This window comes from Anser cygnoides, chromosome 4 (genome assembly GCF_040182565.1).
Source record: "Anser cygnoides isolate HZ-2024a breed goose chromosome 4, Taihu_goose_T2T_genome, whole genome shotgun sequence".
Lineage (NCBI taxonomy): Eukaryota > Metazoa > Chordata > Aves > Anseriformes > Anatidae > Anser > Anser cygnoides.
Window position 1 is genome coordinate 70784259 of NC_089876.1, and position 27186 is coordinate 70811444.

Here is a 27186-nt window from a genome sequence, read left to right on the forward strand (position 1 = left end):
AGCTTTTTCAAAGGTCTTCATTGTTTGTAATTGTTTTTAATATGTTATGAAAATTGACATTGCCCAGGGCCTAATTTCTTAATATATGGTTTTATCTTATCTTCATTTATTCTCCCCTGTTCTTTACTCATCCACCCTCGATGCTCTTCTCTGGTGTGTCTGGCTGTATGCACAAACACACGTTTGTGGTCAGTTTTGTTTCACTGAGTAATCGTTGTCCTACTGCTAATAATAACAGCTCCTGAACACTCGTAATCACTTGTTAACTGTGGGGGAAGATATTGCAGTGCAATTGTTTTTACTAGTAAAATATTCAGAAGATAATCTACATACTGGGCTGATATAGATGGTTTGTGTACCAGAAAACTGTAGCAAGGGCAAAGAGAGAGGGTACCAGCTAGGCAGAAAATACTCTCAAGCTCCACCAGGTGCATGCTTTTCCCCCCCAGAAAGAGAAAGGTTTCTGGCAGCAGTGCCTAGAAGAGTCTAAGGAAGAGGGTGAGGAATGCTGCAGGTGCCACTCTAGCTTTGTCCACAAATCTTGAACTGACATCCAAAAATAAGTAAAGTGTTAGCTAAAAAGAAAGCCAGGTGTCTGGCATCCACTCCAGAATAGGATTAAGCAAGGTCCTTCATGGCAAGAGAAGGATGGTAACCTCAACATGGGGAGGGGAGAAACGTGTCAAACCTAGATTTATAATGCTGCAGCCAAGGTCACTGCCTGCTAACTCTTTGGGTTGGGTTGTTGTGAAGTGGGGAGCAGAGGGCTAGCCCCATCTTTTTGCAACATTTTTTATGGTTGTTTTCAGCCTCTGGCATGGTGGAATGGGGCAATCTGCCCTGCTTGATACAGCACTCACTGTGACTTCATCCTTGGCTAGTGGTCCTAGGGCATCCTGATGCTGTGCACTTATATTCAACATTGTCTTGAGATCAAACTGCTATCTACATTTCCTTTTCTAAATTTTTGTTTGTGTGTTTGTTTTACTATACATCTGACTCTTGTGTCATTTTCCTTTTATGTTATCTTTCTCCATCTCAGCTGTGGTCTGATTTACTTTGTGTTTCATTCTGAGTCATCTTTTTCTGTATAAGGAACTATCCGCGCTGCATGGCATTTATGGCTAATCATGAAATCATGGTGTTTCCTTCTCCATTAATGTCAAAAGTGGTAGTTTTATAATCCTCTTTTTGGGTTGCTGTTAATGTCTTATGTTGCCTGTTTACTGTGAAAGCACTTCTATTTGTCTGAGTGTAGATGAAAAATTGTATATATTTTCCTTAAATAGTTTTGGGTGAAAGCAGTTCATTGTGAGACAGAACTGCAGTCCTGTAAACTTGTCTTAGGTTCATTGCTACTATAAATGTAAAATCTGTCTTTTTACAGTACTTAGAGTATTTTCTGCCTGAGACTCCACGAACATTTACACCGATTAAATAAGACAGACTAAATCCAAGAATTACACAAACATTTTCTTTGTGCATTGGGATTTTATGTTCAAGATGGATGGCTAAAGACATTGGCACTGTGAGAGTTTCTTTCAGCCTGTGGGTAAAACCTAGTTCAGTCCCTGCTACAAAAAATATAACCTTTTTGATAATCTCTAGCAGCCTGTGCAAAAGAGGCTGATGTTGTCCACCCATTAAAGATAAAAAACATATATTTTTTTTTACATCACAAACATCTGGCTGATACTCTGAAGCAATCAGTGTTCAAAAGTAAGATGCAAACATCAGTAGAAAAGTAACTCAATACAGTAAAAAAAAAAAAAAAGTATGCATATGTAAATTTAGTGCTGAGAATCTAGTACTTTTAACTCTCTCCAAACAACAGTATCTGAAGACCCAACTTTCCATTTCCTTTGCGTTTTCTTCATGTATCTCCCACCCAAGCCCAAAGCTGACTCCTCTTATTCAGACTGGGAGAACTGCATGCCCCTTGACTTCATCTGAAATGCTTGCTAGAAGAAATGCAAGCAAAATGCAGCCAGCTAGAATAATGACCAAGTTACCTATCAGCACTGTTTTACTGTTATAGGCCTTTTTTATTAGATCATTAACTTGGAAATGCCAGGATTTCTGGTTATGGCTGAAATTATGGTTGTGTTTTTGTTTGTTTGTTATTGTTTTTGTTTTTTCAAGGATGGGGCAATTTAAAAAAAAAATGGAGAAAAGTTGGGAGAAGAAGATAAGGTCAGTGTTCACTTATGAAAAAAGATAAATCGGTAGAATGAACAGAAAACTGAACTTCCACTTAACGTCATCCAGGTAAACTCACTTTGAGAAGGGAAAGAAAAGGGGATTGCTGGTGCTGACACCCAGTCATATATACAGTAGGTTTTATCTACTTCAGGATCTTTTCAGAAATCAAATAAAAGATAGAACTAACTAAATTTCACCATCCACAATCAAATTGGGCAACATTTAACCTAACATTACTTTTTGAGGGAAAAAAAAAAAAAAGAGATGTCTCTATAAAATTAATAATTCTGAGACCCTGTTAGCTACTTCCATACCCATCAACTGAAAATAACTGTCAGTGACTTTCCTCTGAAGGAATCTAGCGGGAGTAGGTACCTCAGCACTGTCAATTAAATTGTCTCCCTTCCTATTTCTGTTATTTTCATCTGTGTGCGTCATGATTTTGTGCTCCGCTTCCTTATGTGATGATCAAATAACTGGGGTGGTGAAATGTGTGATGTAACCAAGGAACCAAGGAATTTTTTCCTACGTTATTTTTCTTCTCTCTAAGTAATTTGCACTTATCAGGGAATGAGATAACTGAATTACGTGATAACCTGGGCAGGGCAGGCAAGGTATGTAACTTTTTATGTTTTTCATTCACTAGAAAATTTAGTAGTATAGAGTTTTCCTAAAGTATATTTTGGCGAGTAAATATTTTTATAAAAGTTTACTTATTTGTTTATTAGAAGAAGAATTGGACTTTTCATTTTTATTGCTCAGTCAGTTGATACTGAAACTTGAGTATCAAGGGAGCGTATGCATTGCAGAAGCATCAAGGGCACCTTTATCTGAGTTCTGTGAAACTTGTCTTGGAAAATGGGAATGTTGCATTAGGTATTTTCTGTCTCTTTTTGCTGGTTATTCAAAACAAACAAAAAAGTGTCTTGGCTCATAAAAATACTCTGGGATGACAGCAGGAATAATAAATGATACAGGGATTTGACAGCTTGCAATTTATGTGTGACTGCAAAATATATGTTATGTGGCCACATGGCCTGAAGTCTACATGAAAGAACATAAATTTGGTATGTGTTGCCTACTATGGCAGCACTGTAATAAGTTTTTAAAGAAATAAAAATTCACTTAATGAGCAATAAAATAATAAGAAATAAAATAGCCATTTTTAATGATCTCCAGAATTGTGTCTTTATATCCTTACAATATGTTAGCACAGCCATGGCTCATTGAAAGTTCTAGCTCCATCCTCTTTGATATTTCTGTTCCTCTGTTGTTGTTATTGTTGTTGTTTAAATGCTCTTAACGTTTTCCCAAATGAAGAGAATGTGGGTTAAAAATCCCTGTTTGAAATTCTGCAACCCTGTGGCTCCATATGTAAAAGGAGTCCCCTGGAGAGATGTGCAGCAACCTGGAGAAAATAAGCACTATTAGTGGAGGGGAGGGCAGAAATGGGAGAGAAGGTTAAACAGGGAAAGAGGTTTTCCCTGCACAACTCACCTATTCTATTTAAAAGAAATCAAGCTTTTATTTATTTATTTTTTAAACTGCCTTTGAGCTTTTAAGCTTGATTTAACATTGTTTCAGTGAGGTAGACATTATTTTGGTTTATATACTTAATGTTTTATAGTTTTTGAAGGCACAAGGCTGTCTATGGAGATTATACATTTCAAGCATAGATGTTAGAAGGAAATGTGTACAGGGTCAGATTCAGGCAAAGGTTTTAGGCCAGGCTTAATTTAATCCTTATTAAAAATAATAATAGAGCAAGAGAGGATGTATTTATTTAAAATAAGTTCAAGTGTCAGCAGGACTAAGCAGGTTCATATGGTATGTGCTATCCTGCATAAAAACAGTTTCCTAAATGAGGCTGATGGACGAGGCTTGAATATTGGTGACATTCTTTTGGCAACGCTCCGTGAACTGATGTGGCATTTAGATCTGCCAGTTTTGTAGGACAAGAACTGCTGAACAAAGTCAGACTAAAAATCAACCTGACCTGTTTCTAGCAATGGCAGTAGTAAGTGCTAGAGAAAAGTACTAGAATAAACTTGATATTTCTTTCTGCATTCTGACTTTGTGCTCTGTAGATATTTCAAACAACCGTATGGGGCTTTGATTTTTGGAGCATGATATTAAAATCTATCATTACTTCATGAGAGGGAACAATATCATGCAAGATCTTGAGTGCAGATATGAGTGATTTCTTTGATGCACCATGTCTTTGTAGGAACTGATAGAATTAAACATGAGCATTGGGATTAGCCGCAAACTTTGAGTTGTAGGCATATCCACTTAGTACTTTGCGAGCTTCATGATGGTCTCCATAGAACTCCAACAAATCCACACAGGATTTCACTAAGAGATCCCAGAGTCCAGGTATTTTAATGATCTCCTTTATATTCACTGCTGCCTTCTGAAAGCAACTGTGCATTTCCCATTCAACAGACAAGTCTTCAAATCCCCCCTTCTCATACTCTGAGAGGATGTTCTTCTGCTTAGACCAGCTATAGTAGTCCAGCAGTCCCCTGTAAGCCTGAATCAGTTTCATCTCTTTATCCTGAAAAGTTGTTTGTTCTCCAAACCTCCAGCTTTCTGCCAGGGACAGGTTTTGGTAGGCTTCACCTATTAGTCCATTACAAAGGAGATGAAAGGCATGCTCTAAACAAACCTTCAAGTACCTTTTTACTTCTGAAGTTTTCATCTCTGAAAGAGTTGAACTCTCTTATGCTGCTATGTGAATGGTTGCACAGAATTTCTGTTCCTATTCTCCAAATAATCTCTGATTTACCCACGTATTCTGTAGAAAAGTCTTTCTCTAGTGACTCAGTGTAGAAAGTCAGAAACTCTGCAGCTCTTTTCCACTGCTTCTGTAGTATGGCATCCTGAATGTAATTTAAACATGCTTCCTTGCTCTTCCTGAAGCTTAACTTGTGTTCATGGGAAGATGGGGCTCAGTAGAAGTGCTGTGGCGGGCAGGACCGGTGCAGGGCCGGCAGCAGGGCACTCCCCGCCTCAGCCAAGGAGAGCTGTCCATGGATCCATGGGGAGCGGCTGGCGTGGCGGCCATTACTGGGGGCCTAGCGGCGGCACGGCCACTACAACTGTCGCCGCCTGAGGGCGGCCACCATTTTGACCCTGGCTGGGAGCGGGGCCGCCTGGACACGTTCCTGTGTGACACGATTTAGGTATTCCTGCTCCGGCAGGGGGACTGGACTAGATGATCTTTCAAGGTCCCTTCCAATCCCTAACGTTCTGTGATTCTGTGGGCCGGCAGACACTTATTTCACTTATTTACTCTACCTGTTTTATTGTTGGTAAATGACATTACATGTAGTCAGGTGGCATTAAGAGTATGAAAAAGATTTTTTTTCTGGAAGATGTTGCTTGTCTGTTTTTAACATCATTGGCATGATATAAGTTGAACATTCTCTTGTGATACAGCACTGACTAATGAACTACTTTATTTTTAATTTTGATTTCAGCAATGACTTCTGACTTCAGATAAGTGTCATTAGTGCTATGATTCTAGGTTACCATCTTCTAATCATCCCAGTCTGATCATTTTTTTGCCTCAGTCTTCACTGGCAATGGCTATAGCCACAAAGCCCAAGTCCCAAATGGCAAAGGCAGTGACTGAAAGAATGAAGAACTGCCCACAGTAGGAGAATATCAGGTTCAAGACCAGCTAAGTAACCTAAAGGTGCGCAGTGTTGGGACTGGCACTGTTTAATATCTTTGTCAGTGACATAGACTCGGGATCAAGTGCTCCCTCAGCAAGTTTGCCGATGACACCAAGCTGTGTGGTGCAGTTGACATCCCAGAAGGGAAGGGATGGCATCCAGAGGGACCTTGACAGGCTTGAGAGATGGGCCTGTGAGAACCTCATGAGGTTCAACAAGGCCAAGTGCAAGGTCCTGCAACTGGCCTGGGGCAACCCCAAGCACAAATACAGGCTGGGTAGAGAATAGGTTGAAAACAACCCTGCAGAGGAAGGACTTGGGGGCATTGGTGGATAAACTCAACATGAGCCATCAATGTGTGCTTGCAGCCCAGAAAGCCAACCATATCCTGAGCTGCATCAAAATAAGCGTGGCCAGGCAGGCAAGGGAGGTGATTCTTGCCTTCTGCTCTGCTCTCATGAGACCCTCCTGGAGTGTTGCATTCAGCTCAGGGGCCCCCAGCACAAGAAGGACATAGACCTATTAGAGCAAATCCATAGGAGGGCCATGAGGATGACCAAGGGGCTGGAGCACCTCTCCTATGAAGACAGGCTGAGGGAGTTGGGGTTGTTCAGCATGAAAAAGAGAAGGCTCTGGGGAGCCCTTATAGTGGTCATCCAATACCTAAAGGGGGCCTACAGGAAAGCAGGAGAGTAGTGATAGGACAAGGAGTAATGTCTTAAACTAAAAGAGGGTAGATTTAGATTAGATATAAGGAACAAATTCTTTACTGTGAGGGTGAGGCACTGGCACAGGTTGCCCAGAGGAGCTGTGGATGCCCCATCCCTGGAAGTGTTCGAGGCCAGTTTGGATGGGGCTTGGGGCATCCTGGTCTAGTGGAAAGCGTCCCTGCTTACGGCAAGGGAGTTGGAACTAGATGATCTTTAAGGTCCCTTGTAACCCAAACCATTCTATGATTCTATGAAAAGCGCTCGAGTCTTTCCACACTTTCTTAAATGCAGATTAAAAGACATCCATGGCATTTTAGTAGATAGAATCCAAGTCTAACCACATGCTTTTATTATGTTGATAAATAATACCCACTGTTTTTGGCATGGATGGAGAGATTGTGTCTAGCAGACAAGAGGAAATAAAGGAAAAAAGAAGGGATATAAAGAATGAATGAAAGATAGACCTGAAGTGGACAGAAATAATATTGGCATATTAGAAAAGAACTTGGGATAAACGAAACAAAGCAAAATCAAACAAGACTGTGCTTAACTAAGTTAACTAATTCACCAATTATGTCAGAGCCCCAAATACAAGGGTTTAGAGTAGTTATTAAAACAGAACAGACAGAACGGTAAGCTTTATTTTAAGATGAATTCTAGAAAAGTAATTGCCTAGCTTTAAGAAGTTTATGAATGTAAACTTGTATCACTTATTTATCAACCAAAAGTATCAATTGTTTTTATTAGAAACTTTATTATAAACAGATTGTTTTGGAGAAAGATTATTAGAAAATGTTACCAAAAGCATTTCATAACATGTACATTATAATCAGGATAGATTTCAGTTAGTCAGCTGATAATCCTGACGTCAGTGTTTATTAGGTTAGAAGAAAATGAAAACAAATTCAAGTGTTTTAAGGAGAAGGTGAAATGAAGATGGAAATGAAATGCAGTTACTCATTTTCTGCACCTGATAATTTTCTTTTGGTAGTTTTCAGGTGAAATGATATAATTCAGCGTTGTGTCTGAGAAAACACTTTTAAACATGTCTTTTCGGAAAAATATAGTATGCCTATAGCCTGTATTATGATCTTATGACACACCTTGAAAAGGATTTAGCACCCCCGGTTTTAAAGATGCTTTAAGACTTTTCAAATCCTTAAAAGCAGAGTCTGCAGATCAAGACCATTGCTATCAATGCTGGGAATAAATCAGAGAGTCTGGATTTGTACCTGAAACTCCCAGGAGGGGAAGTTCTCCAAAGAAAAGCTTCATGTGACAGGCTTAAGCTCCATAATGTTTTCTACATTCAGATATAAATCCATTTATAATGAAGAGGAGAAAAGGTAACAGTAGTTTTAATATCAGATTTCCCCTATAAAATCACATTTTTATCTACATCCTAATCCAATTGCAAAAAATACCACTCCCTGAAAATCCAGGAAAGCTGATTTCTAATAGATGCCCTAGTATTTCATTTTAACTCTTAATATTACTCATTATTCTGAACCAGATCAAGGAACACATCAAAGAAATTGTCGAAAAGAAAGCATCGTATGATGTGCATTATCCCAAAAATGTTCACAACGGTAGTCTTTATTTTAAGCCTCCGGTCCCACCACTACAAGAAGATCACTGCTACAAGTAAGGGTTGGTAGGATCAAGTCCTATTACTATTCTAGAACAGAAATTGCTCAGTCTTTGTGAAATTAACACCCATATTGACAAATTATACAGAGCTGGAAAGCTGCATCTAATTTGCATATAAACTGTCTTTACTTTTTCAAGCAAAATGAATACTTCTAGGGTCAGGCACTGTCGTGCTGGAAATTGTCACAGCTCCCGTCCCGATTTACATCACTGAGAATTTGCTCCACTGCCAAAAACAGAGTTAAATGAATGAAGGAACTTAACTCTTATCTGAGTTCATTTAGTAATGACATGTCCACAGTTCGTAAACTAATCCTTCAACTCCAGGATAGCCAGGGGCACTGTTGTAGACAACATTTTTAGCCTCTCCACTGCAGGATTTTCTTCAGAAGTGTGCAGTTAAAAGTACTTTCACTTCTCTTGACAACCTGCCTATCTGTTTTATTATTGTCATTGCTTTCCCTCAGGCTCTGCCAAGAAGTTTGCACTTGCAGCTTGATCAAATTACATGCTTTCCCTTGATGTGAACATGTAAAACACCATTGTGCCTGGTTCAGGAAATGACAACAAATTACAGAACGTCCTTTATTTACATCACCGATCTGAATCCAGTCCAAGCCACTAGTGACTGACTGTCATTCCTAAATAACCCATGTGAGATGGGAGAGAGTCTTAATCATTTTATTTTTATAAACAAAATATTTCTTCAACATGAACAAGAAAAGCCTAAAAATTCACATATGGTGTAGCTGAGCTGCAGCTGAGCTTCACTGGAAAGGGAAAATATTTCCAACAGATGTTGAACTGTAAGGCAGCACTTGATTGACAGCAGCATCTTGAAATGATTGAGGAACAGAGGCTGCTCCTCCTTGTATTTTAATTCACCAAATGGGAGCTCCTAGTTCTTCTCACAGTCACCATTATGATGATAATATTAGTACTGATTAAGTATCTAAACACAACAGCAATAATCACAGTAATAATACCACATAACAAATAGGAAAAGTAGTAATTTACATAAAAGGTACTATTACCAATTACCTCTAATAATGAGAATTTCAGGAATATCTCAACTAACCTATGCCAATAATACTCTTCTCCAGCAGTTTTTAGAAGCTCCAAAAAGAGAAATAAAACCAGCAAATCCTGGTGGCTTTTTCTGTCAAGCTTTGAAGTGAGATTCTCAAGTCTAATCATGCACATCAGCTGTGCCTTAAAATTACTGATAAGATGGAGTTTGAGATTATCTTTGAATGATTTAGTGTTCCCATATCAAAAAACAAGCAAACTTTCCTTTGGGCAAGTAAAGGCATGTTCTGCTTTACTCAGGTTTCATCTTTTTGTTATTTGTGATATCAAAATTCTTGCATTACTTCTCACTTTATGGCAGGTCACAAATTTTGTCTGTCTTTTACATATTGATCCCTGAATTTCTCTTCATCAGTATTATTATTTTTAAGGTATGGTATTATTGTTATTTGGAGGGCAGAGTTTAGTTGTTATCATTCTGTTAAAATAGAACTGCTGTCCAAAATTCTTGAAGATGGATGTGGTTTCACATTAAAATTAATCAGCCTGATATGATTAATAATCTTTGATGATCACATAGAATTTTCCCAGGTAATTCATTATGTAAATGAAATATTTAATACTGGATCATTATTTCTTTGAATGCATACCATCTGGGATATCATATATGATAATTGTTCATAATCTTGCAAAAAAGGGTATCTGAGTTTTTGCTAAAATTAGTTTTTGCCAAAATTAAAACTCTCTGGAAACTTTCAGAAATCTCTTTGGCCTCTGTAGCAATTTATGAAGTGTATTTTAAAGTACAGATAGAATAGATGCTAACTTGTGTAGCTCACAATCTGTATGTTAAACTCATCTACATCCTATTTCAGTTTCTGTCACTGCAATATTTCTTTTGCAATTCCTGTCTGATTTACCCTTTAAAAATATTGTTGCATTATTTAATATGGTGCTTAAACTAATCTCATATTACTGATAAGCTTTTGTGTTATCTGATAAATCAGCATTCAGAGTAAGAAGCATTTCACTTGTCCATGTTTGTGATATCAGATTGTTGACAAAGAAAATTAAATGTGCTGTTCTCATTAACAGCAGTGGGAACTGAATTTACAAAACAGAGATGAGAAATCTCTTGCATTAGCTCTGCAGACCAGCTCACGCCTGTTGCTAATAGAATTCCACCTGTGTTATATACCAGCTTTCAGTCTCTCTTCAAAGTAATCTGGCATTTAACTTGTGTTTTCCATAGCATCAACTGCCTGTCAGCAAATAATAAACTATGCAATTTTGAGAGCTATGGGGTTGAAACGAAAATATTATAAAATAGGATGTGTGGTGTAGTATTGAGTGCTATATGAGGTGCATGTGAATAGAATTTGTGTGAATTTTTGCTTAACTCAACTTCATGGGAAATAATTTGTACTGTAGGGTAGCAAGGTCAGTCTTACTGCTGCCGAGGTACATAGGAAACGCAGGAATACTCAGACACTAGGGGATCAGCTCAGGACTGATTTTATTGATTAAGGGAGTTACATGAAATGTTACAAACTTCTAAAGAGGTGGAAGATCTGGATTCAAAAGTATGCTCTGCAGCATCATTCTGAACTGTTCCATTTGAAATTTAGTCCTGTATTTTTCTAACCAAATACTTTTGTCACTTAAGTGTTCATAAAATTTTATTTATTTTAAACTGTAATAGGTACTTATAAAGCTATAGTACTGGCATCCTGAGGAGCTAAGGTAACTAATCTATCCCAGTTTAGAGAATGGGAGCTCAGACATTAAGTTGAAAGTCAATTCAAATTGTTGCAATGCCTTGATATTCCTTTGATACAAACCAAAATGATGTAATCGTCGGGAGTGGTCAACAGGGACTGCTTAGTCTATCTTTGGCAATAAGACTGCTTTGTGTCAGACAGCATTAAGAGAAGCTTTTAAGAAAAAATAATAGTTTTCTGTTTGTGTTTTTTTATATATATATTTTATTTTGTTGTTGTTGTTTTTAATCTTGTCATTACCAACTTGAGCTAACTGAGCTGTGTTTGAATAATAGAATCGTTTAGGTTGGAAAAGACCTCTAAGATCTTGAAGTCCAACCCTTAACCTAGCACTGCCAAGTCTACTACTAAACCATGTCCCTAAGCACATCTAAATATCTTTTGCCTACTGCCAGGGTTGGTGAATCAACCACTTCCCTGGGCAGCCTGTTCCAATGCTTCTCAATCCTTTCAGTGAAGAAATTTTTCTTAATATGCAATCTAAATCTCCCCTGGTACAACCTGAGGCCATTTCCTCTTGTCCTATCACTTGTTTCTTGGGAGAAGAGATCAACCACCGCCACGCTACAGCCTCCTCTGAGGTAGAGAACAATAAGGTCTCCCCTAAGCCTCCTTTTCTCTACGATAAATAACTCCAGTTTCCTCAGCTGCTCCTCATAAGACTGGTTCTCTAGGTCCTTCACCAGCTTCATTGCCCTTCTTTGGACATGCTCCAGCACCTTGATGTCCTTCCTGTAGTGAGGGGCCCAAAATTGAACACAGTACTCGAGGTGCGGCCTCACCAGAGCTGAGTACAGGGAGACAATCGCTTCCCTGGTCCTGCTTTCTGATATAAGCCAGGATGCTGTTGGCCTTCTTGGCCACCTGAGCATGCTGCTGGCTCATATTCAGCTGGCTATCGACCAATACCTCCAGGTCCCTTTCAACCAGGCAGCTTTCCAGTCACTCTTCCCACAGCCTGTAGCTTTGCATGGGGTTGTTGTGCCCCAGGTGCAGGACCCGGCACGTAGCCTTGTTGAACTTCATACACTTGGCCTTGGCCCATCAATCCAGCCTATCCAGATCTCTCTGCATAGCCGTCCTACCCTTGAGCAGATCAACACTCCCACCCAACTTGGTGTCATCTGCAAACTTACTGAGGGTGTACTCAATCCCCTCATCAAGATGATTGATAAAGTTATTGAAGAGAACTGACCCCAGTACTGAATCCCGAGGAACACCACTAGTGACTGGCCTCCAACTTTAAGTCCATTTATCACAACTGTTAGGGCCTGGCCACCCAGCCAGTTTTTTCACCTAGTGAAGCATACACTTGTCCAAGCATTGAGAAGACAGTTTCTTCAGAAGCATGCTGTGGGAAACAGTGTTGAAAGCCTTATTGAAGTCTAGGTGGACAACATCCACAGACTTTCTCTCATCCAGTAAGTGCATCACCTTGTCATATAAGCAGATCAGGTTCATCAAACAGGACCTGCCTTTCGTAAACCCATGCTGACTGGGCCTGATCGCCTGATTGTACTGCATGTGCCCCATGATGGCACTCAAGATGATCTGCTCCATGAGCTTCCCTGGCACCTAAATCTGACTGACAGGCCTGTATTACTGTGGGTCCTGCTTCTGTCCTTTCTTGTAAATGGGCATCACCAGTGGCTTGGTGAGCACTTCCACCAGCTTCTTCATTTACCTTTGGGTGGATCCCACCTGGCCCCATAGATTTGTGTACATCTATGTGGTGTAGCAGGTCACTAAACATTTCCTCTTGGATTATGAGGGCTTCATTCTGCTCCCTGTCCCTATCTCCTAGCTTGGGGGGCTGGGTACACAGAGAACAACTGGTCTTACTAGTTACTGGTCATTAAATACCTCAGCCTTTTCCTCATCTCTTGTCACTATGTTTCCCCCCCATATCCAATACAAGATGGAGGTTCTCCTTAGTCTTCCTTTTCTTGTTTATGTATTTCTAAAAACATTTTTATTGTCTTCAGCAGCAATAGCCATGTTAAACTCAAGTTGGGCTTTAGGCCTTCTAATTTTCTCTCTGCAGAGCCTCATGACATCTTTGTAGTCCTCCTGAGGGGCCTGCTCCTTCTCCCAAATGTCATAATTCCTCTTTTTCTTCCTGAGCTCTAGCCACAGCATTCTGTTCAGCCAGGCTGGTTCATCCATTCTGGCTCATCTTTCAGCACATGGGAGCAGCCTGCTGCTGTGCCTTTAGGATTTCTTTCTTGAAGAGCATCTAGCCTTCCTGGACTCCTTTGTCCTTCAGGGCTGCCTCCCAGGAGACTCTGCCAACCAGTCTCCTTAATAGGCCAAAGTCTGCCTTCCAGAAGTCCAAGGTGGTAGTTCTGCTATCCCCACTCCTTACTTTTCCGAGAAACAAAAACTCTTATTAATATGTGATCGCTGTGCCCAAGAAGTCCTCCAACCTTTGCACCAGCCACAAGTCCTTCTCTGTTCACAAGAAAAAGGTCCAGCAAGACACATTCGCCAGTAGGTTCACTCACCAGCTGTGTCAGGAAATTAAATTCTGCATGATCCAGAAACCTCCTAGATTGTTTCCTCTCTGCTGTGTTGTATTTCCAGCAGACATCTGATAAGTCCACCAGGAGAACAAGGGCTAGCAATTGTGAGACTTCTGGCTGGTTATAGAACATTTTGTCTGCCTTTTCATCCTGGTTAGGCAATCTATAGCAGACTCCCACTATGACATCTGTCTCATTGGCCTTCCCCCTGATTCTTACCCATAAACACTCAACCCTGTTGTCGCCATCATTAAGCTCTAGACAATGAAAACACTCTAACATACAGGGCTACCACATTGCCTCTCATTCCTAGCTTATCCCTTCTGAAGAGTTTATAGACATCCATTGCAGCACTCCAGTCATGTGAGTCATGCCACCATGTTAGAAAATCACTCAGAGTGATAAGAGCCCTGTCAAAGAATTGTTGGAATTTTGTCTATATTGTGCTATGGTTCTTGCCAGCACTGATGACGGGCGATTGAATTGCTCTTCTTACATGAACTCTGCATCAGGATAGAGTTGTGGCACTTATATTCCTCCTGGATGCATAGGTTTAAAAAGCAAGATAAAGGGAAATTCAATCATCTCATCACAGCTGTCAACATTTTACCTTTGACTATATATGTATTTTAAGTAGTTCATTATATTCCTACGGTTTCAAAAGTGGGAGTGAGAAGTGGAAAGGGAGCTGTGATTCTTTAATGTGACATTGATGATAACATTCCCTTTAAAGTTTAGGATGGATCATAAAAAGGCAAACTATGATCAAATGAGATAATGAAAGTTTATGAAAAGTTACTGAATTTTCATTGAGTTAATTGGATACAGAACTGCTTGGCCAGGACCTTGTCTATCTTTTGTGTCTTTCCTTGTTTTTTTTGTGCTTGATGTGGGACAGTGGGAAGCTCTTAATCACCCTAAGTTTCTCCAGCAGGGATCTCATAGGGCACTATAGGCATTGCAAGTGAAGAATCTTCTGTGCTACAGAAGAGGCTTCACATTCATCTTAGCTGTATATTAAAGACAGGTGACAGTAGCTTCATTACAGGAAAAATCCTAACTCTGCTATCAATTTCCACTTCATATGTCCAGCTTCCTTATGCTTATGGGCTTTGCTGGATTCATGTAATTGGAAGGGGGGCAAGAAACCACTGTAAACTGTATTAACTTAGATCTGTTAGCCACAAATCTTAGGAAGATAACTGATATGGCAGCAGTAAGATTTAGGAACAGATCTATGAGAACTAGCCAATTTACACATTGTGCAACCTGGCTCTGAGCCACAGAAGTATTTTTTCTCAGTGCATTCTCTATACTTGCAGATGAACTCAGACTATACAGATTCCTGCAGCTGCAATGAATTTTTCTATTCTAATGACATGCAGTATCTTTTCTGCCATCTTCTGGGTTTTGGAATATTTTTGTTGTTGTTGAGTGGTTTTCACTGTTGCACAGAAAGTGAATTAGAAGTATAGCAAATGCATCTGCTTGGCATAAGAACAAAAACAAATTTGAGAAGCCTGGTATTAAACCCTAGATTTTTGAATTGCAGGTCTTGTGTTGTAATAATTAGAGGTTTTACAAAAATTTTAACACAAAGAATTCAGGAGAGAGCCTTTCTTTATTCCAAGTAATCCCATCTTTTTTCTTCCCACTATGCACCAGTTATTTCCTATGGAATTTCACTCTCTTTGCTTATTCACTCATTTCCTAAACTCCTCCAAGTGCCAGGACTAAGAGTTCAAGGAATTAAAAACAATATATGGCTCCAAACGTAATATTTGCAGATAATAAATTGATTCCACCCAACTTTGTAGGCTATATGGACTGCCAGAGCTGCTGGTCCTGTTGCCAGTCCCATAGCACACCCTAAGGCTGGAAGTCTGTGGGTACAGCCTGAAGTCATTCATCATAACTCGTCTTCCCTCTTTGGCTAGGAATTCTGTGATAAATATATGTGCCAAGGATGCACCACAGAGTCGCGTCCTGTTAGACGGTCGGATAAAGTTTCAGCTGTCCAGTCTAAGAAATGGAATGCTGAAGTGATGGTCTGAGTCTCCTCCACATTCTGATTTTGCTGACTCATGTCAATACTTAGATGCTATGAACAAATCACCAGGAAATGTAATGTGTCGATTCATTCGACAAGATAATTTATTCACAGTGATTTTTTCAGCCAGATTCCTTGAGAATTTGAGAAGAGCAAAATAAAAGTGGGGCTGAACATTTAAACACAAGAGGTCTGATCCAAAGATGGCTGCAGTCAGTAGACTTTACTCCATTTCTTGGGTCTTTGATATGGGATCTGGGTGAAATAATTAGCTGTTTGGGATTTTTTTAATTTTTTATTTTTTTAAGATTAATGTATTAGCTAAAGAATAGCAGTTATTATTTCTTGACTTTCAGAAGTTGCTTTATCTTTTGTTCTTCTGCATTTAAGGAGAGGTGTAGCGTTGTTTTTTAAGGTAGTAATTCATGTTATGTTATGCACCTTGGATTGATTTCAGTGTGGGAGAGTTTGATATAGGATGAAATAGCCAGCCAGATGCCAGGAGAAATTGCAAAGCACTGAGTCAAACCTAGAAAAGACAAGTTTGTCCCATTCAAAGAGACATTTTTTCTTAGGCATTTTACATGAGAAGCCTATGCTTTACTAAGCAAAAGAAAAAAAAATCTCTGTAAAGAAAAAATAGCCCTACCTGATGCTCAAAGAATTGTTTCATCAAAGAAAAAAGAGCAGAAGCCAAATCCTTGAAACCATGTCATTGTTTGGTGTTTTGTTGTTTTTTATTTTGTTTTTGTTTTTGTTTTGACTAGTTAGCAGCAAGCCATTATCTAATCTGTTAGAAACAGCTCCATGAAGTCTATGGCAAATTTCAGGTTTTCAATGCTAATAAGGCACTTTTCTAAGTAGATATTATGTGGTATTAATTGAAAACGGTGTCTAAAAAGACTGCCAAAACCTGGAACTCTAATGCTACTGTTATGAGCTATGAATTTAAGACTTCTTTCCTGTTCTGTCAAGAAAGGGCATATCAGTAGAATTTTAAATACTGCATAATGCAAATTTTAACAACATGCTGTAGTTCCTTAGTGGTAGAACAGTTAAAATGTGAAAATAGAAAATGGACCTGTCTGCCTGTCTCAGAAATGTTTCAGATAGTGTACACAAACTTTTCACAAGCTACTTGTTTCCCTGCTGGATTGAACTTCCTGTCGCAAGTAGAGTTAAAAGTAGGTCATGAAACCTTTTTTTTTTTTTTATAAATGTTGAGAATACATTTTTTTCTACAGTCTTCTTTTTGAAAAGAGTTAGAAAATATTTGCCCTAGTTTAAAAAAAAAAAAAAAAGTAATAATATTTAAACCTCAATCTGAGACAAAACCTGGAACACTTCCAGCTAGAAAGTAGAAAGCAAGTAGAAAAATAGTAGGAATAGAATACAGTAGAAGTTATACTTAAACGCTCCCTACTGTATTATCACTTAAAAAGAGATTTATAGCGTTTCCAAGGTCCAGTACTACTCAGAAATTAGAAAATGACCAATTTATTTGAATGCCAACTTTCATAATTCAAACAGTTTATGTGTATGACCTATGAGAGAGTTTATTTTAACCTGAACAGACATCTGGCACAGAAAACTTCAGCACATGCAGTTCAAATTGCAGTTCAAACAAATGAAAAAAGGATGTTTCATAGCACAAATTGTAAACTGACCTTAATAACTACTGAATAAACCTCCATCTATGATACCTGTCTGCTAATACAGCAATTTATGCTATGATCCTGTATTTCAGCTGCTGTTATTTCTGAGCTATAGTTACATTTGTCCTTAAGCAAAATAGCTTGGTTTCCTTTTTAATATATTTTTTTAACCTTCTTCAAGAAACTTCTGTCGTTGGTAAAATTTGGTGGATGACTAAAAGAGGAGATGTCTACTGTAAAGCAATCTGGATTAATTGATAAACTGGGATTTGAGGGATCAGAGTTTTATAGGAAAGAGGATTATTTGGATGGGAGACACAGATAGAATTGTTTGGATGAAGGAGGGACCTAAAAATTTGAAATTTTCTTCACTCTACTTGCGGAAGTTTGCTTTCCTATTATAAAAACATCAACCATCTTGAAGCACACAGATATCCCCTGGACAGAACACCCTGTCTCGATGCCAAGAGAGCATCACCTTTGGATGGAAGGGCTGTCCGTCATTTCTTGTTTAAATTATGCCTGGCATTCCACTGTTGCCTGACTGGAAACTTGGATCGTGTTCTTCCCGTCTTGCACTGATTCTTGGTTTCATTCACCATGCTGACTTTTAAGTAATGACATCTGTGAAGATTATCCTTTCTTAGGAAGGTCAGTCATCCTCTGCAGTGATACAAAAACTATTTCTTGTAGACAAAACCTCTTTGGTCTCCTTTTCTCAGTGTTTCAGCACTCTAAACACAGAGTTACTTTTGCTGCAACATGTGACTGTTGTTTTTAATTGTTTCATTGGGCACCATCACCAAGCAGTCTGGTTCCACCTTCTCTGTAATCCTCCCTCCATTTGTAGCTATAGTCAGCAATTAGGATTCTCCTTCATCTCCTCTCTAGAGTGAATAAACCTGAGTTTCTACTACTTACATTCTCACTATTGCAGCCCTGGCTACAAGAGTACAGGAAGAGTACATGTGAAAAGCCTTGCTAGAGTCAAGAAACCTGCCATCTCATCATCCACTGAGCCAGTACTTCTCATTGTAGAAAGCAATCAGGAAGATCAAGTATGTTTTAGCCAGGAAATCTCTGCCAGCTGTTCCTCAGCACCTCCCTGTCCATCATGTCTTTGGAAATACCTCCCAAAAGGATTTCCTAGATACTCCCCCAAAGAACTGAGGCTAGGTTTATCAGTGTGCTTTCTTAAGTCCTCTTTCTTGTGCTTTTTTGGAAGATGAGTGTGATGTTTGCCTTCTTCCAGTCACCATAATCTGTCAAGATCAGATAACACAGTTTTACAGTGATAACTAAGTATGTCACATGCAGTCCTGTGAATTCTTTTGCTTGTTTAAGCAGCCTCTCATTAATTTACATGTGTCACGATTGTCGTTCCCCCCAGACTGTGCCACCAGGTGCAGGAGCTGGAAGGCCTGGAAGCAGACCTTACCAGGACAGATTCAGGCTAAGAAAGTTTAGAGTTTGTGTTTGTTGTCTCTAGGTCCCCTGCCCATTGAGCAGTAAGCCTCTATTTTTCATGGCCTTCCCTTCACTATGTGGGGAGTCCTACTTCCAGTCCTTCGCATACCTGCATATCCTTAAATCTCCTAGATGCATGTAACTTCACCTGAGTGCCATCCAACTCCTGCCTTTCTGTAGACAGCTGTTAATGTGCTAATTATCAGCTCTGCTGTGAGAAAAAAAAAAAAAAAAAACTGATCACTGTTTTGGTCTTGAGGTTAGCAGTCTTGGCAAGCAATCCCATCATGGTGTTGAGGTTGAAGAGACAATCTTCTGGTCTCTGTCAGCCTGGCTGTTTTGTGTAAGCAGTTGGTATTTATCAAGGCCATGATTTTTGCTTCCCTAACTGTCTTTTTGGTTTACTTTATTTTGTTTTACAACTCCTTTTTGACCTATCTCCCTCGTAAGTAATCTGTTATAACCAAGGACAGTCAGGCCCATAGGGAAAAGGTTATATCTTTTATAAGACCAAATAATACAGTTGGAGGAAAAACAAGAAAGCTTTTTGTCTCAGAGGACTTTCATTAGTTTTCTGAGCCCAAAGCTTGTTCTCTGCCCTGACTGTATCTCTTGGTCTAATAAAAGATATTACTTCTCTCTACAAGCCTAGCCTGTTTATAGAATTACACCAGCACAGCTACAGTGACACTTCCATATGAGCAGGGGGACAGAAGCAGCTCACATGATACAAAATCCTGTGTATACGTTAAGGTTATCTGTTCAATATAGTAAGCCTGAGCATAGATGCAATTAACGCAGAAATAGATTGGGCTGATGAAAGAATTTGTTCAAAAGAAATATGACCCTATTAGCTATCTGGAAATGGGAACAAAGTTGTCACTGTATTAAAAGTGGGAATAGAGCTGGTGGAGCGTCTTAAACCTTGTGTTCATCAGGGAAATAGCATGTAGGAAGTAACTGTAAAGAAATATTGAGGAAATTCTCTTAGCTACTGAAGTGAGATAATTGTGAATTTCATTAGCTGGGGGAGAAGGACATTAGTGAATATATTACTAGGTATTCTGTTTTGGGTTTATTTGGGTGCCAGGGACTTGGATTTAACACTGCTTGTTTGCCTAAGGACTTAGTCAGTTTTGATTGTTCAAGAACTTTAAATATTTTAAAAGCTCAGAATGACATTTACTGAGAGTAGGACCATCATGTACTGTGTAATGCTTACACAGGGTTACTATTAATACTTCCTTTAGGAATTATGTAGACTGTATTTTCTCGGTTTCTAAAATGGATAAGTATTGAATTGATAATTGCAGATGTTCATGCCAGAAACATGCCCAGTCATGAGACAAAGATGTTCTGTAAGTACAATGTGTCCAGACAAATAAATCAGTGAAATTTTCTGGTTATCGAATGCTCTGGAGAAACTGCTTGTAATCTCTGTAACAGCAGCTATTAGAGGATATTATTTCATGAATAAATTTGTATATGAAAAATAGATGAATTATTCACTTAGGTTTAGTGCATCTTGTGTAGAAGCATTTTACCTTTCCAGTAGCAGTACAAATTCTCATTTAATGAGTGTTTTAATGCAATGAAAAGATTGCTGAGCATAAACCCCAGGTGTTGTGCTAAAAATGGAGACATATTCAAGACCTATTCTAGGAAGAAATATAGTTGTGTTTGCAGGTGTAGAGATAGGGTTGGATCCCCAGCTAGACTAATGAGGCTTGTTTTCATTAAAACACTCCCAAGTTACATCAACCAAGAATCTAGCCGTGAGTGTCTTATGTTCAGCTTCACATTTGCAAAATGTGATTGTATTTTGGGAATGCAATGAAGTGCAGGTAAAATGAATAATATATAACTAGTGTCAACACAGTTAATGAAAGTATCTAAAGTGTTTAAATCAGAACTAATACTGATGGCCTAATAGCCTTCATCTGTGCTTTAGACAATGAATAGAAGCCACACCAAATAGGCTCTTTTGACTTCTTTTTTTGCTTCAGCCTGAAGTAGTGGGATTACAGCATATTACCAAGGATAGTAAAGATGGAAATCAGTTTGACAGTGAAATTTTAAAATACCGTAATGCTAAGAAAAAAAAAATTATTATTAATAGTAATAATAATATAGTAGCGGAAGCTTGTGCTGTAGTATCAAACAGTGGTAATAATTTCTTCTTTCTGCATTTATCAAAACCAGTAACATTCTCTTTGAAACAATTATAACAGAGGTGAACACTCAGACAAGTGTAGTCCAGACAGACAAGAGCCATCTTTCAAGCAAGCACTCTTTGCCCTGAAAATATTTGTACCTTCTCTAGTGTGGGTGTTAACTCAAGGGCCTACAGACTGGAAGATAATTAGCATCCCCAGTGAAAACATTTGAGTGTGCATTGGAAGATAATGCAGTGTACCCACAGGCTGTTGAAAAACAGGCCTCCAGGATTATGTTCCTGAGCTGTATTTAGCATTTGAAGGGATAATATTATTTTTCCTTTCCAGCTGAAGTAATTTCTCTCTTCTCTTGGGAAGGAGTTTAACATACTCATATCAGCAGAGCAAAAAGCTATTATCTGACATATTCGTGGATAGATATGCAGAGAGTTAGAGCATTCTTGAACATTGCCAACCCCTCAGGTAACTGGTCATACAGGGGAAACAGCCCCATAGCTATCAGGCAGGTAACGCGAACAGGGGGTAGTTGAAACTTGGGGAAAAATGAGGACAAAGTGCTTAATTTTAGTTATATCTCTAATGATGATCACGATTACAGTAAAAAGCTCCATTACACAGGTTGCTCTACTGACATATAAGGTAACACAGTTCCTACCTCTGTTTGCTTACAGTCATATCAAGTGGATGCAGCTGAAAATGGGAAGCAGCAAGTCATCTGGGCAAATATCATAGTTGTAATATGTTGAAGAAGATAATTTGAGCCCAATTATTGATTTGTTAATGTAATCAACAATAGGCATTTCTCCCTTCTTAGAAGTAGTAGGTCTTTTCAGATGGAAAGATTTTTTTTAAAAATTGGTATTATCCCTTGAAATTAAATCGTAGAAACACAGTAGTGATGAGCATGGTATAGAGCTACTTATCTGGTTAATTAATCACTGGTGTATATGCCACAATATGTTTTTAGAAGGAGCTTTGCAATGTTACAGTAACTAAAAAAAAATCAGTTGTTTAAAGTTCTCAGGTTCTTTGCACAATTTCAGCATTTTGTATGCTAAACAGAATCTATTATGGGAATACAGTCTACTAGAAAATAAAATTCTTATCCCTTTCAAGTTAGATTTATAATGTGTTTCTGTAGTTTTAATTACTAAGATACAATGTTAATTTATTTTTGTGGCAACTTTCAGTGTCATTAGGGCAGTGATTTTCATTTGTAATAAAAATGTACTTTACTGATTTAACTATTCTAGAGAGGACTTATTAGAGGCCTTCATCCTTCAAGCTAATGTTTTATTATTTTCCACAAGGATTCTTTATTTAAGCCTTCAAATATTTAACTACATATCACTTGCCATTTAAATGTTTATGATACGTAGATTGTTCTGTCAAGATTATTCACTGTAATAAGAGCAAATACTTGCATTGTATAAAGCAATGAGTGTGTAAAATTACACTGCAGGCCATTCAGGTTTTCCAGAGGAATCTACTAAAAATGTTTTGTCTTGATAGGCAAAACTCAGGTTTTTCCTATCCAAAATTCTTTAACCTTCCTGTTTGGTTCAACTGAAAGAAAAAGCAGAACAAGTTTTTTTGCAAGCACTTCTCAAAGACTTATTAGAAACTTTGTGTCTAATTACCAGATTAGCTCTTTTAGGTGTCTGAGTAAGATAAATAGTCTGCCTCAGTAATGCTATTTTAATGTTTTGGTTTGTTTTTAATTTTTCAGTAGTAAATAATAGCCATGTAGAAATACTTGACATTTTTACAAAACTGTATCTGAACCCTTCTTTACTAGGCAATACTTTTTTCCTGCCCTCTCAGCATATGAGATTTATGCTCAGTCATTGCTTCTTTCTCTAATATAGAAGTACCTACTCCTTTATGTGAATCTACTGAACTTGCCACCAGCAGATCTAGTTCGGATCTGGCTATTCTTCTGCAAAGTACTGATTACCAGTGAATACAGTGAGTTCCAAACTTGCCTTAAATACCACGTGTTAAGTAATGCATGAAAGTGTAATGCAAATATTTTTGACAGTATTTTTACAGTTCGCCACTCAGCTGTGAATGCTGAACAACATCACCATCAGTAAGAAAGACTATGCAATCAAAATTACAGTTTTTCTGATGGTCATATGTCTCTGAGATCACTGAGGGTATCTTCAGAAGGCTGTAGGAGCACAGGTCTTACTTGGACACAACCTTTCTTCTATGTAATTATGTCCTGTGGTATGTGAAAGGAAAGAAGCTAAATACATTTTCTGTGCTGAAGGTGAGTGCTGGTAGTTAGAGAGGAAATTGCTTTTGATCCTTATCAGTTCAACATTTGGTTATCACTGTAACAGTTCTGTCAGGGACTTTAGAAAAGAAGTGAGTACAAAAATAATTTCAGTAGCAGTTTATTGATGCTGTAAAGGCCTGTGGGTTTGGAGCTGAGATCATCTGGAAAAGAAAATCTTCAAAAGGATTATCTGGACCATATAGAGGGACAGACCCCTGGTATGAGATAACTATTTATTAACTATTTCCTGAAAGATTTTCCAGTGCTCAGTGCTCCTGGCTCCTGCCTGATCTTTAGGACTCTAGCTGAACACATCTGCTCTCATTGTGGTTGCATGTAGCAGGACGATGTCCCATTTCATAATCCAGGTACAACAACCATTTCCTCAAATTCACACCTGGCCTTTCTGTTCTCCACTTCCCCACATCTCATGGTCCAAAACCAGCCTGCAGAAGGAGGTGATACTTCCTTTAGAGAGTAGAGAAGAAAATGCCTGTTTGCTGTGGGCTTTATCCACCCAATGCATTTACATGGTCCAAGCTGTTGCTTGTAACAGGTACTCTATTTGGTCAATGCTGTGCTAAGTTTATTGGTTCCTTTGCCATCATCTCTGATTCCTAACAAAGATGCTCTGTGCTGAGGGAGTAGAAAAAACACCCCACAACCGTATTTTCTTTACTACCAACTTCTCAAAAAAATATGATCCAATACATCATTTGTAATATCTAGTTCTTAATGCACTGAAAATTGGTGACACTCTAGCCATACAGACTGTGAGCGTGGGTTATACTGGAATAATATTTTCTATCATATCAGTGACAAAATGTTGCTTTGATTTACTAGCCAGCATCAAGCTAGTAAGTCAGTGACATATCCACCTTAGCAAGCCTCTTTTTATCTGACAACATTGAAAATAAATCCTGGATTTTAGGAACAGAGTATTGATCTATGTGTAAGCAAAGATTGTTTCAATCTCTGCATTTGCCATTTAAGCATCACAGGAACCTGTAGAATCAACAGAAAGTGGTTTATCATCTAGTGCTATGCTTACTGCAATGTCATGTTAGCTTCTCTGTAGTGATAAACTTGAAGGCAATTTTCAACTGACAGCTTATTTTTGTTTCCCTTTTTCACCAAAGGTCTCCATTCTTCAGACATTTCCAGGCATGCTTTGATACATGCATGTAAAATAGAAATAAGTTAAACTGGCTGAAATTTCACGTGAATTTCTTGTTCTCTGTCTGCAAAAATAATTTATAGATGGATTTTATTTGGTCACTGTTGATGGTTTGTGAGCAGGTGTTTCATAGTCCCTGTGCCTGGGAAGCATATTGCACTGTCATGTAAGAATAGGAGATGCCCTCATCACATCCTTCTTTGTGCTACGTTTAAGAAGGAGTTGGCAAATTCTTCTGTGCTGAACAACAGAGAGCACAAGCTACTTTGATGTGGCGTAAGTTTGAAAAGCTTCTAGACGGGTGCACATATGCTTCAAAAAAAACATATCATCTGTCCTGGACAGTGGTGCATGTTCTCACACTACTTCCATAATAATTCCTTTGTCTCTCACATTGGTAATGAGAGGTGAATGTGTCTGAGGAGACAGGGGCCTAACTGTATTGGCTGGGATAAAAGTATTATCTTTTCACATGTGCCTTTCTTTTGGCTTTTTATCTGGTTTGGAAGGAGTGTTTTCATGCCAGTACATCACTGTATTGAGTAAGGCAGGAGTGATTTTTTTTTTTGTGTCTTATTTACTCTGTATCTCATGCTGAAGAGTTGTGTAGCAACCATTATAAGTGCATATTTAAACATGAGGTTGTTCTCTCTCAAAGGATTTCAGAAAATATATTTGCATAGTATGTGCATCCTAGGAATACTTCCCACATTTTACCAAGTCCCAAGTGCTGTGAATGCAACTCTTCTTTTTTATGAATCAGGAAATCACTGTAGCCATACTGCCCAGTGAGCGTTTGATTGTTATATATATATATATATATATACACACAGTTTTGTCTAAGTATTGATGGAGTATTGCTTCATTTAAAATCCTTTTCCCAATGTAAATGGAAGAATTCTATACGGTATACCTGAAAATATATATCTATATAATTCATAACATTTTGCCTCATATGAAAAGATAACCAGATATAGAGTTCATTGTGCAAGCAGTGGTGTGATAATTCCACTTATACTTCAAAAATACAGCTAAGGAGATGCCACTGAGATTAGTCCAGATGTTCTGTACCCTCACTGGGCCCTCTGCATACCTAAACACATAATTCCTTGTCAGCCTTCTTTAATACAAGCACAGATTTCTTTAGTACACAGGCCTGTACTACAGTGGTTATTCTGCTCCTGGACCGGAGCTAGACAACAGCCTTTCTTTTTCCTCACAGTTTGAAGTGATGAAGCTAATGCACAATTCGCCATGTAGATTTACTTCCAGAACTGACTCCCAGACTGCTAATTCTGTAGTTACATTCAAAGGGAGATTTTCATTGTGGGGAAAAAAAAAATAAACCTAGGTGCTTCTTAGCATGCCTGCTTGCTGAGCCGAACGCAAGGTAGAGTTGAGGTACTGAATTCACTCAGTGCTGGCAGCAGGCTGCTGCAGAAGCAGGGTGTTCACACCTGGCCAACTTGCTCCGTTCTGAGGGATTCACTTCTGTGGTTTATTGGACTGGATTTGTTCAGAATCCTGTTCCGTAAACTATTTCGCTCTAAGTAAAATAGTGCTGGGTTTATCCTATGCTATTGCAATTTTGATTTATTTATGGAGCTCTGCCCACAGAATTTTTGAGCCCTGCAACAGTGCAAATACATTCCACTTTGTCAAACGCTTTCTGAAAAATCAAATCCCCAGAAAGCACCTTATTAAGCTGAAGGAAAAGCTGAGAGTCCATTGAATGTTCTTAAACTCCCAGGGAATTGATGAGAAGCTGAAATGTGCAGTGCATATTTTGCTGTTACCTGTAGAGAGGGAAATTCATACAGTTCAGTGGAAAATAGTATTTTTCATTGTTTGCTGCTGATTGGGTTTGATCAAAGGCTTTACAATGGTACAAAAATCCTATATATCATGGTCTAATAGGAGCTGCAGCCGTAACTGTGTCTGAGTACTTTCCTCTTTGATTTCATAAAGATTCAGTGATGTCCCAGCATTGGATGGACAAAGTTCAATTATAATTTATTTCTTTATTTATTTTAGAACTTGCATGATTTAGATAAAAGACTTCCTCATAAACTGTTAGAATGCCTAATGAGAAGGGAACTAGTGATTTGCAATTAAAAACCAGAGTGAGTGTATTTAACCTGGCCACAAATCTTAGCTTACTTGATATTATCAGTTTCCCGGGAATAATGCAGACATCAGTGAGCAAACTGGCCATGTAAAATGAAAGCGATATTCATGAATTTTACTCTGGAAATATGAAAAGTTTGATAGTCTAAAGGAGGATTTGCCTCCTGAAGAGAAAAAGACGTGTCTGTGTGTGTTGGGGGAAGATCATTGCTTTCTCTTCTTTGGAGGAGGGAGATTCTATTAATGTCATTTTAGGTTATTTTATTTTTCTTACCTGATAAACTATAATGAGGTGATAGCGTTGTTTCTACACAGTAAAATACATAGTAAAAAAACATGTAAAAGTCGATATCAGACTTAATGACTAATATCTGTCTTCAGTGAAGCTTCTTTTTTCCTTCCCAACTTGCTGCTGTTCACTGTGTAGGCTGGGTGATACATGACCAAGTCAGGTCACAGGATAATGTCTCAAAAGCGACTGTTCTTGTGTGGTTGCTGGTCTCCCTGTATCTGTTAACCAAAACTCCAGCATCTAGCAACTTGCTGGTGCCAGCCGTTACATTCCTACCTCAATTTTCAGCGACGAGCAAACAAAAACTGCCTCCTTATAAAGGTTATTTTACCATTCAGGAAATGCTAGAACATACCAGTAGCCTGCAAGCGCGCGCTTTCACC

General features: G+C 38.5%; 1 protein-coding gene and 1 pseudogene across 2 annotated transcripts in view; one reads left to right on the forward strand and one right to left on the reverse strand.

Moving 5' to 3' along the window:
- The window catches only part of GRID2 (glutamate ionotropic receptor delta type subunit 2), an 807057-nt gene that overhangs the window by 608682 nt on the left and 171189 nt on the right, over nucleotides 1-27186 (forward strand). The window lies entirely within an intron of this gene.
- Nucleotides 1155-13218, reverse strand: LOC136790657 (TATA box-binding protein-associated factor RNA polymerase I subunit A-like; annotated as a pseudogene).